We start from the raw sequence: 12151 nt of genomic DNA on the forward strand, positions 1-12151 counted from the left end.
GTGGCCCAGGCTGGAGTGCAGTGGCCGGATCTCAGCTCACTGCAAGCTCCGCCTCCTGGGTTTATGCCATTCTCCTGCCTCAGCCTCCCGAGTAGCTGGGACTACAGTTGCCCGCCACCTCGCCCGGCTAGTTTTTTGTATTTTTTAGTAGAGACGGGGTTTCACCGTGTTAGCCAGGATGGTCTCGATCTCCTGACCTCGTGATCCGCCCGTCTCGGCCTCCCAAAGTGCTGGGATTACAGGCTTGAGCCACCGCGCCCGGCCTCAGAAGATTACTTTGGTCATATGTCAGCCTGTTTCAGGAAAATGATACAAACAATCTATTGTTAATCAGAAATAGAATTTAAAGATGTAATTTAATTCTGCTGTTAAAACTGCACACTACTCAATGAAGCAACTATCAACAAGGATAAATGAAAAGTATTGGTCTTCCCATGAATGTTACCCTTGTAGTTTCAGTGATGTTACCAATAAGGCCTACTGAGTATTGCTTACCAGAACATCACCTAATTAACATCATCTTGGAATAGTCAATCCTCCAATACCTAAATTAAGCTTATCATAATGTAAAAAAACCTGGAATGAATTGTAGGAAAAATGGCCAGTACGCAAAAGGACATATGAACCATTTTGATATATTAATCCAAAATAATAGAAGGCAGGAATGGCAGAATTTTAAAAATCCTTTGATGTAATAGCGTTTTAAATTGGTGAACCTTCATGCCCATTAGGATAGCTATTATAAATAATAATAACAAGTGTTGGCAAGGCTGTGGAGAAATTGGAAACTTTGTGCATTGCTTGTGGAAATGTAAAATGATACAGTCATATGGAAAATAGTATGGCCACTCCTCAAAAAATTAAAGATTGAATTTTAATTTTTATATGATGCAGCAATTCCATTTCTAGGTATATAACCAAAAGAACTGGAAGCAGGGATGTGAACAGATAGTTGTATGTCAATGTTCATGGTGGCATTATTTACAATAGCTAACATGTGTAAACAACCCAAATGTCATTAATGGATAAATGGATAAACAAAATGTGGTATCTACATGCAATGGAATATTACTCAGCCTTAAAAAAGGAATACATTCTCATACATGCCCCAACATGGATGAGCCTCGAAGGCATTATGCTAAGTGTATTAAGCCTGTCACAGAAGGACAAACATTGTATTATTCCACTTATGCAAGGCACCTTGAGTAGTCAACTTCACAGAGACAGAAAATAGAATGGTGATCATCAAGAATGGAAGAAATGGAGGGTTAGTGTTTAACAGGTATAGCATTTCAGTTTGGAAAGATGAAAAAGTTCTGAAGATGGATGGTGGCAATGGTTGCCCAATAATGTGAATGCACTTAATGCCACTGAGCTGTCCACTTAAAAATGGTTAAATGGGAGCCGGGAGCGGTGGCTCATGCCTGTAATTCCAGCACTTTGGGAGGCCAAGGTGGGTGGATCATGAGGTCAGGAGATCGAGATCATCCTGGCTAACACAGTGAAACCCCATCTCTACTAAAAATACAAAAAATTAGCCGGGCGTGGTGGCGGGCACCTGGGAGGTGGAGCTTGCAGTGACCCAAGATCGCGCCACTGCACTCCAGTCTGGGCGACAGAGCGAGACTCCATCTCAAAAAAAAAAAAAAAAGGTTAAATGGTAAATTTTCTTATGTACATTTTGCCATAATTTTAAAATTGATGAGTCTAGGCAAGTGGCATATGGATGTTTTTACACTCTTCATACAATTTTTCTGGAGCTTTACATATTTTTAAATGTAAAAGTTGGGTAAAAAGATTTAAAACTGAGCTTTAATTAAAGGTACTGTCAGGGGGTTGGGTCAAGATGGTGAACTAGATGGTGAACTAGAAGCTGCTCATGTGTGCCGCTCTCACAGATAGGAAACAACAGCATTGGTGAACACTGACCCTACTAGCTGATCATCTAAGAAACCATGTCAGAATTCATCCAGGCAGCAAGGGGACACAGAGGGCAGAGAGGAGCAAAGCTGGGCAGCAGCTCCTCTGGGATCAGTGCATATTGGGGGAACCCACCCCCAATATTTCAACATAGGTTCTTTCTATTTTACCTAAGTGTCAGCCAGCTGAGAAATAATGAGAAAGAGTACAAAGAGAAGAATTTTACAGCTGGGCCTCCGGGGGAGACATTACATATCGGTAGGATCATGAGGCCCACCTGAGCCGCAAAAACAGCAGGTTTTTATTAAGGACTTTAAAAGGGGAGGGAGTGTACAAACAGGGAGTAGGTCACAAAGATCACATGCTTCAAAGGGCAAAAAGGAGAACAAAGATCACATGCTTCCGAGACCAGTAAAGATCACAAGGCAAAGGGCAAAGCAAAGGTCACAAGGCAAAGGGCGAAATCAAAAACTCCTGATAAGGGTCTATGTTCAGCTGTGCACGTATTGTCTTGAGAAACATCTTAAACAACAGAAAACAGAGTTCAAGAGCACAGAACCGGTCTGACCTCAAATTTACCAGGGTAGGGTTTCTTCCCCACCTAATAAGCCTGGGGATACTGCAGGAGACCAAAGCATATTTCAGTCCTTACCTCAACCGCATCAGACAGACACTCCCAGAGCAGCCATTTATAGACCTCCCCCCAGGAATGCATTCCTTTCCCAGTGTCTTAATTATTAATATTCCTTGCTAGGAAAAGAATTCAGCGATATCTTCCCTATTTGCACATCCGTTTATAGGCTCTCTGCAAGAAGAAAAATATGGCTCCATTCTGCCCGACCCCACAGGCACTCAGACCTTATGGTTGTCTTCCCTTGTTCCCTGAAAATCACTGTTATTCTGTTCTTTTTCAACGTGCACTGATTTCATATTGTTCAAACACACGTTTTACAATCAATTTGTACAACAGTGGTCCTGAGGTGATGTGCATTATCAGCTTACAAAGATAACAGGATTGAGAGATTAAAGACAGGCATAAGAAATTATGAGTATTATTTGGGAACTGATAAATGTCCATGAAATCTTCACAATTTATGTTCAGAGATTGTAGTAAAGACAGGCATAAGAAATTATAAAAGTATTAATTTGGGGAACTGATAGATGTCCATGAAATCTTCACAATTTATGTTCCTCTGTCACAGCTCCAGCCGGTCCCTCTGTTTGGGGTCCCTGACTTCCCACAACAAGCATGGAGCCAGGAAAAGCTCCTCAATATGGAAAAGGATGAGTGAGTGAGAGTTCCCTGGAGGACTGTACACAGGGACCTGTGCAAGACTAGGATTGGGAGAATTCCCCTGGTTCCCCTGGCCCCACCCCACGCTTCTAAACTGAGGCAGAGAGCCACCCCAGAGTTTCTGCAGTGACCACTCTCAAGTCCATGGGGATCTCTATAAGCCTTGGACTCTGGAACAGAATGACACCAGTACCATATCCCCAGTAGAGGCCACGGTCCTGCCTGGGAGCAGTAAGATTATTGCACTCTGCCTTGCCATACAAGACTTGGTGCTAGCCTTCAGCCCAACAGTCCCACTGCTGCCTGAAATCAGCTGGCAGCCACAGCTTCCTGTTGCCCCAGGAAACACCCTGACAGCAGGGTAGGTGACTCCCACCCACCCCTGCTGCTGGTAGCCAAACAGGCCATGCCTGCTAGAGTGTCCAGCCCAGTGGTCTCCCTTCTGCCCCAACTATGGGGGCAGGCACAACCCCGTGTTCCCCTAGGAAGTATCTAGACAGCAGACTAGGTGACCACATCCAGTCCCACAGCTCTTAGCTGAGTAGGACGTGCAGACCTGAGTGATGCCCAAGGAGGGAGAAGCCCTCCCTTTCAGATCACTGAGAGAGGTGAGATGCCCAGGTATGCAAGGCAGTAGAGGGGCAGAGTGTAATTCTTGCTGCAGGGTTGACCTGGCAAGCATATGGCCTGTCTGCCAACCATGGCCTCTGCTTAAAAGAGCCCCGTGATTCAAAACACCCAACAAAAGAAATGTGACTCAGAGCCAGTCAAAGGGGGCTCCTCCAAGGCCCAAGAGCCGACTAGGGTAGGGGGTCATCACTTTCCCTTTTCACCCCAGAGCACTACTACCAACCATGCCAAAACACAAATGAGTTGTGCTGCAGCGTTAAGAGCCTGCCAGCTAATACTCTTAAACACTACCTACTAGATCACAGCCCAAAACACAACACCAAAATATTTTGCCAGTATACAATACCTGTGAAAACAAAGGTGACACCTGTGAAAACAAAGGGCTCCCACCAGCACCCCTGCCCCAGTCAATGGCACAAGCACCCCACCATGCCATCATAGCTGCTGGCATTCATGAGCAGCACAGATCCCACTGCCATCACCCCAGTGAATTGCTTTGGCCAGCAACCCCATTGGAGTATTGTGGCCAGTGAACCAGGAACACCTTCACCCCTCCAGTGCAACAGATTTCTAATGTCGAAGGGCCAGAGAACAAAGCTGGGGACACACAAAATTATGTGCTCTAACTCTAGCCCCCCACAGTTAGAGCACACAGTCCAGGAGTTCTGAGCTGGGCCTGGGCCCCCTGAAATCTTCCAGAAGTGAAGACAGTCAACTGAACCCACCTTATTCCACAATCAAACCCCCATGGGCATCAAAGAAAAAAAACCCATCCAAAAGACAGCAGCTTCAAAGATTAAAGGAACATCAGTCCATACAGATGAGAAAGAACCAGTGCAAGAACTCTGGCAACTCAAAAAGTTGGCGTGTCTTCCTACCTCCAAACAATTATACTAGTTCCCCAGCAACGGTTCTTAACCAGGCTGAAATTACAGACGTAGAATTCAGAATATAGATAGGAATGAAAATCATTGAAATTCAGGAGAAACTCAAAACCCAATCCAAGAAATCTAAGGAATACAATAAAATGGTACAAGAGCTAAAAGACAAAATGGCCACTTTAAGAAAGAATCAAACTGATCTGATAGCACTGAAAAACTCACTCTAAGAATTTCATAATACAAATTGCAAGTTATTAACAGCAGAATAGACCAAGCTGAGAAAAGAATCTCACAGGGCTGGTTCTCCAAATTAACTGAGACAAAGAAAAAAGAATAAAAAAGAACAAAACCTCTGAGGAATATGGGATTATGTAAAGAGACCAAATCTATGCCTCACTGGCATCCCTGTAAGACAGGGATAGAGAACAAGCAACTTGGAAAACATATTTGAAAATATCATCCACAAAAACATCCCCAACCTCACTAGACAGGCCAATATTCAAATTCAGGAAATGCAGAGAACCCCTATAAGATACATACAAGACAACCATCCCCAAGACACCTAGTCATCAGATTCTCTAAGATCAACGTGAAACAAAAAATATTAAAGGCAGCTAGAGAGAAGGGGCAGGCCACCTGCAAAGGGAACTCCATCAGGCCAACAGAGGACCTTTCAGCAGAAACTCTATATTTGAGGGCTTGAGGGCCTATATCCAGCATTCTTAAAGAAACTAAGACCAAGAATTTCATATCCAGCCAAACTAAGTTTCATAAGTGAAGGAGAAATAAGATCATTTTCAGACAAGCAAATGCTAAGGGAATTTGTTACCTGCCTTACAAGAGGTCTTTAAGGTGCTACTAAACATGGAAATGAAAGACTGTTAGCAGCCGCCACAAAAACACACTTAAGTACATAGACCACTGACACTATAAAGCAACTACACAATCAAGTCTGCAAAATAACCAGCTAAACAACACAACGACAGGATCAAATCCACATATATCAATATTAACGGGCTTAATGCCCCAATTAAAAGGCAGCAGAAAGTTGGATAAATAAGACCCAACCGTATGCTGTTTTTTTGTTTTGTTTTGTTTTGAGACACAGTCTTGCTCTGTCACCCAGGTTGGAGTGCAGTGGCGTGATCTCAGCTCCTGGGTTCAAGCAATTCTCCTGTCTCAGCCTCCTGAGTAGCTGGGACTACAGGCAGGCGCCACCATGCCCAGCTAATTTTTTGTATTTTTAGTAGAGATGGATTTTCACCATGTTAGCCAGGATGGTCTCGATCTCCTGACCTCGAGATCTGCCTGCCTAGGCCTCCCAATGTGCTAGGATTACAGGCGGCAACCACCGTGCCCAGCCAACTGTATGCTGTCTTTATAGACCCATCTCACATGCAACGGCATCCATAGGCTCAATGTAAAGGGGTGGAGAAAACTCTGGCAAGCAAATGAAAAATAAAAAAAGCAGAGATTGCTATTCTAATGTCAGACAAAACAGACCTTAAGCCAACAATGATTTAAAAAGACAAATAAGAGCATTACATAAAGGTAAAGGGTTCAATTCAACATGAAGATTTAACTATCCCAAGTATGTATGCAATCAACACAGGAGCATCCAGACTCATGAAACAAGTTCTTAGAGACCTACAAAGAGACTTAAATAACCACACAATAATAGTGGGAGGCTTCAACACCCCATTAACAGTATTAGACAGATCACTGAGGCAGAAAACTAACAAAGATAGTTGTGACCTGAACTTGACACTTAACCAAATGGACCTAACAGACATCTACAGAGCTCTCCACCCCAAAACAGCAGATTATACATTCTTCTCATTTGCACCTGGCACATACTTTAAAAACTGACCACACAATCAGCCATTAAACAATTCTCAGCAAATATAAAAAACCAAAAATTATATTAACCACACTCTTGGACCACAGCACAAAAACAATAGAAATCAATACTAAGAAGATCACTAAAAATCATACAATTACATGGAAATTAAACAACCTGCTCCTGATGACTTCTGAGTAAACAATGAAATTAAGGCAGAACTCAGGAAATTCTTTGAAACTAATGAGAACAAAGACAGAAAATACCAGAATCTCTGGGACACAGCTAAAGCAGGGTTAAAAGTTTACAGTGCAAAACACCCACATGAAACAGTTAGAAAGATCTAGAAAGAACAAGCTAACATCATACCTAGAGGAACTAGAAAAACCAGAGCAAATCAACCCCAAAGCTAGCAGAAGACAGGAAATAACCAAAATCCGAGCTAAATAGAATGAAATTGAGAAGTGAAAAACCGTACAAAAGATCAATGAAATCATGAAATCATAAGTTGGCTCTTGAAAGAATAAATAAGATTAATAGACTACTAGCTAGACTAATTTAAAAGAGAAGATCCAAATAAACACAATCAGAAATGACAAAGGGAACATTACCACCGACCCCACAGAAATTTAAAAAAAAAAAAAAAAAAGCAACACCCAGAGACTATTATGAACACCTCTATGCACAAAAACTAGAAAACCTAGAAGAAATGGATAAATTTCTGGAAATATAGAACCTCCCAAGATTGAGCCAGGAAGAAATTAAAACCCCATACAGACCAAGAATGAGTTCCAAAATTGAACCAGTGATTAAAAGCCCATCAACCAAAAAAAGCCCAGGACCAGATGGATTCACAGCCAAATTCTACCAGACATGTAAAGAAGAGTTGGTACCATTCCTACTGAAACTATTCAAAAAAAAATTGAGGAGGAGGAACTTCTCCCTAACTCATTCTATGAGGCCAGCATCATTCAGATACCAAAACCTGGCAGAGAAACAACACAAAAAGAAAACCTGAGGCCAATATGTTTGATGAGCATTGATGCAAAAATCCTCAACAAAATACTAGCAAACTGAATCCAGCAGCACATCAAAAAGTGAATTCGCCACAATCAAGTAGGCTATATCCCTAGGATGCAAGATTGGTTCAACATACGCAAATCAGTAAGTGTGATTCATCACATAAACAGAACTAAAAACAAAAACCATGTGATCATCTCAGTAGATGCAGAAAAGGCTTTCAATACAATTCAACATCTGTTCATGTTAAAAACCCTCAACAAACCAGGCACTGAAGGAACATACCTCAAAATAATAAGAGCCACCTATGACAAACCCCACAGCCAGCATCATACTGAATGGGCAAAAGCTGGAAGAATTCCCCTTGAGAACTGGAACGAGACAAAGATGCCCACTCTCATCACTTCTATTCAACATAGTACTGGAGGTCCTGACCAGAACAATCAGGCAACGGAAAGAAATAAAAGGCATCCAAACAGGAAATCAAACTGTATCTATTTGCAGAAGATATGATTTTTATACCTAGAAAACCCCACAGTCTGCCCAAAAGCTCCTAGATCTGATGAGCAACTTCGGCAAAATTTCAGGATACAAAAATCAATATACAAAAATCAGTGGTTTTCTATACCCAACAACATCCAAGCTGAGTGCCAAGTCGAGACCACAATCCCATTCATTATAGCAAAAGAAAAAAAAAGTAAAATACCTAGAAATACGGTTAACCAGGAAGGTGAAAGATCTCTACAACAAGAATTATAAAATATTGCTCAAATAAATCAGAGATGACACAAATGGAAAAACATTCCATGCTCCTGATAGGAAGAATCAATATTGTTAAAATGTTCATACTGCCCAAAGCATTTTACAGATTCAGTGCTATTCCTATCAAACTACCAATGACATTCTTCACAGAATTAGGAAAAAACTTTTCTAAAAATCGTATGGAACCAAAAAAGAGCCCAATAGCCAAAGTAATCCTAAGCAAAAAGAACAAAGCTGGAGGCATCACAATACCCAACTTCAAGCTATACTATAAGACAACTGGAACCAAAACAGCATGGTACTGGTATGAAAACAGACACATAGACCAATGGAACAGAACAGAGAGCCCAGAAATAAAGCCACACACCTACAACCATCTGGTCATCGACAAAGTTGACAAAAAAAAGCAATGGGAGAATGACTCCCTATTCAATAAATGGTGCTGGAATCACTGGCTAGCCATATGCAGAAGATTGAAACTGGCCCCCTTCCTTACACCATATATAAAAATCAGTTCAAGATGGATTAAAGACTTAAATATAAAACTTAAAACTATAAAACCCTTGAAGAAAATATAGGAATGACCGGGCACGGTGGTTCACGCCTGTAATCTCAGCCGTCTAGGAGGCTGAGGCAGGCGGATCACTTGAGCTCAGGAGTTCAAGACCAGCCTGGGCGAGATGGTGAAACCTCATCTCTACAAAAAAATACATAAATTATCCAGGTGTAGTAGTGTGCACCTATAGTCCCAGCTACTTGGGGGGCTGAGGCAGGAGAATTGCTTGAGTCTAGGAGGTTGAGGCTGCAGTAAGCTATGTTTGCACCACTGCACTCCAGCCTGGGTGACACAGTGAGACCCTGTCTCGAAAAAGAAAAAAAAAAAAAAAGAAAGAAAATTTGGAAAATACCATTCTGGACATAAGCCCTAGCAAAGATTTCATGATGAAGACATCAAAAGCAATTGCAACAACAAAAAATTGACAAATGGGGCATAATTAAACTAAACAGTATCTGCAAAGCAAAAGAAACTACCAACAGAGTAAACAGACAACCTACAGAATGGGAGAAAATATTTACAAACTATGTGTCTGAAAATGCTCTAACATCCAGAATCTATAAGGAACTTAAAGAAATTAATAAGCAAAAAAAAAAAACAACCCAATAAAAAAGTAGGCAAGGGATATGAACAGACGCTTTTCAAAAGAAGACATACATCTGGCCAGCAAGCATATGAAAAAATGCTCAACATCCCTAATCACTAGAGAAATGCATATCAAACCACAGTGAGATACTATCTCACACCAGACAGAATGGCTATTATTAAAAAGTCAAAAAATAACAGCTGTGAGGTTGCAGAGAAAATGGAATGCTTATACACTGCTGCTGGGAGTGTAAGTTAGTTCAGCCATTGTGGAAAGCAGTTTGGCAATTTCTCAAAGAACTTAAAACAGAACTACCATTTGACCTGAGAATCCCATTACTGGGTATCTAACCACAGGAATATAAATTGTTCTACCATAAAGACACATGCACAAGTATATTAATCACAGCACTATTCACAACAGTAAAGACATGCAATGCACAAGAATGTTCATCACACCACTATTCACAATAGTAAAGACATGCAATCAACCTAGATGCCCATCAATGGTAGACTGGATAAAGAAAACATGGTACATATACACCATGGGATAGTATGCAGTCATAAAAAAGAACAAGGCCATGCCCTTTGTAGCAACATGTATGGAGCTGGAGGCCATTATCCTGAGCGAACTACTGCAGGAACAGAAAACTAAATACCCATGTTTTCACTTACAAGTGGGAGATAAACATTGAGTACACATGGCCACAAAGAAGGGAACAACAGTAGACACTGGGGCCTACTTGAGGGTGGAGGTGGAAGGAGGGTAAGGACTGAAAACTACCTATTGGGTACCATGCTTATTACCTGGGTCACAAATTAATCTGTACACCAAACTCCCATGACACACAATTTACCTGTATAACAAATGTGTACATGTACCCCTGAAACTAAAAGATCAAAAACATTTAAAAAGTAGTGTCATGTAACTGTAAACAATGATTTAAAAGAACACAGATTTAAAAGACCCCCTAATTTTGGCCAGGCGCGGTGGCTCACACTGTAATCCCAGCACCTTGGGAGGCCCAGGCAGGTGGATCACCTGAGGTCAGCAGTTCGAGACCAGCCTGGGCAACATGGTGAAATCCCATCTCTATTAAAAATACAAAAACAAAATTAGCTGGGCGTGATGGCGGGCACCTGTAATCCTAGCTACATGGGAGGCTGAAGCAGGAGACTCACTTGAACCCGGGAGGTGGAGGTTGCAATGAGCCGAGATCGCGACATTGCACTCCACCCTGGGCAACAAGAGCGAGGCTCCGTCTCAAAAAAAATTTTTTAAAAGACTCCCTACTTTTATTTTTCTCACATGAAAATGTTTAATGTTTATGCTGATGCATATTTGAGTGCTTATCATCAAATCAAAGTGTGAAGTAAAAAAAGGCAGTTTAAGAAAGTTCCAGTGTTTCAAAGAGAGCACTTTTTAAAAGGTATATACATGAAAAACATTTCATTATACCATAAAATAAATGCAGCACCGTAAGATAAAGGAAGACTAATATATATGGAGTTTTGGTCTTTCTCCCCTCTACAGCTGCAACCATCTTCAACCTGCTGAACCTAACTCAATGGTTACAGGAATTTTTTGCCTTTTTTTTTTTGTCTCCTATTCAGTTCACATTTCAGGCTGTTCGGCAGATGCCTGTGATTCTGGAGATTCAAATCACTGATGAAAGTTTTTTCTCTGTTTCCTCAGTTTTTCAGGAGCTTTTCTTCATAAAATGATCTCCTGCTGTTTGAAGTACCTTCAGTCTTCCTCATCAACAAAAACTAAATTCAAAAAGTACCTTACTGAAAATTTTTTATTCACATCTCTCTGATTGTTGGAGTAGGGTCATATCCCACTAAAAATAGTCTCATTGGAATTGATTCACCTTTTACTGGTGCACCATCCATTATTTCATATTGGTGATTGTTTCTGTTTCTGCTGTGGTACTGGGTCCAATTCCTGTGATCTCTTTTTTGATCAGTTGTAACTCCATATGTTGTATATTTGTTCTTACTACTAAGAAGTAAATTTTTCCGACTATTACATGCTTTAAATGATACCTTGATTTATTATATTCAAATTATATATGTAGACAATCTTCAATGCCCACTTTTTTTTTTTTTTTTTTGGAGACAGAGTTTCACTCTGTCGCCCAGGCTGGAGTGCAGTGGTGCGATCTCGGCTCACTGCAAGCGCCACCTTCCGGCTTCACGCCATTCTCCTGCCTCAGCCAGTAGCTGGGACTACAGACGCCCGGCACCAAGCCCGGCTAATTTTTTGTATTTTTAGTGGAGACGGAGTTAAGTGGAGACCAGGACGGTCTCAATCTCCTGACCTCGTGATCCGTCCGCCTCCGCCTCCCAAAGTGCTGGGATTACAGGCCTGAGCCACGGCGCCCGGCCTCAATGCCCACTTCTATCTTAATACAATTGTTAACATCAGGACAGGTGGCAAGCTGGTGAACAGTAAGATCATATTCTTTTACTAAATCTGTCAGTGTTCTTACTATTGTCACTTTAAGAAAATACCTCCAGCAAACATTTGCATAAATTCAGAATCATAACTTCTTCTCTGAGTCAGTTCTCCAGGTGAGGCTAGTTCTTGCATTAGGTTTATAAATTCATGAGCATTACTCTTGTCATTGAAAAGTTCCATTTGACCTATAAATTCAATT

General features: G+C 41.3%; 1 protein-coding gene and 1 pseudogene across 10 annotated transcripts in view; both read right to left on the minus strand.

The window, feature by feature from the left end:
* Window positions 1-12151, minus strand: part of GRAMD1C (GRAM domain containing 1C) — a 105122-nt gene that overhangs the window by 17557 nt on the left and 75414 nt on the right. The window lies entirely within an intron of this gene.
* Window positions 11104-12132, minus strand: LOC123571678 (vacuolar protein sorting-associated protein 26A pseudogene; annotated as a pseudogene).

Source organism: Macaca fascicularis, chromosome 2 (assembly GCF_037993035.2).
Source record: "Macaca fascicularis isolate 582-1 chromosome 2, T2T-MFA8v1.1".
Classification (NCBI taxonomy): domain Eukaryota; kingdom Metazoa; phylum Chordata; class Mammalia; order Primates; family Cercopithecidae; genus Macaca; species Macaca fascicularis.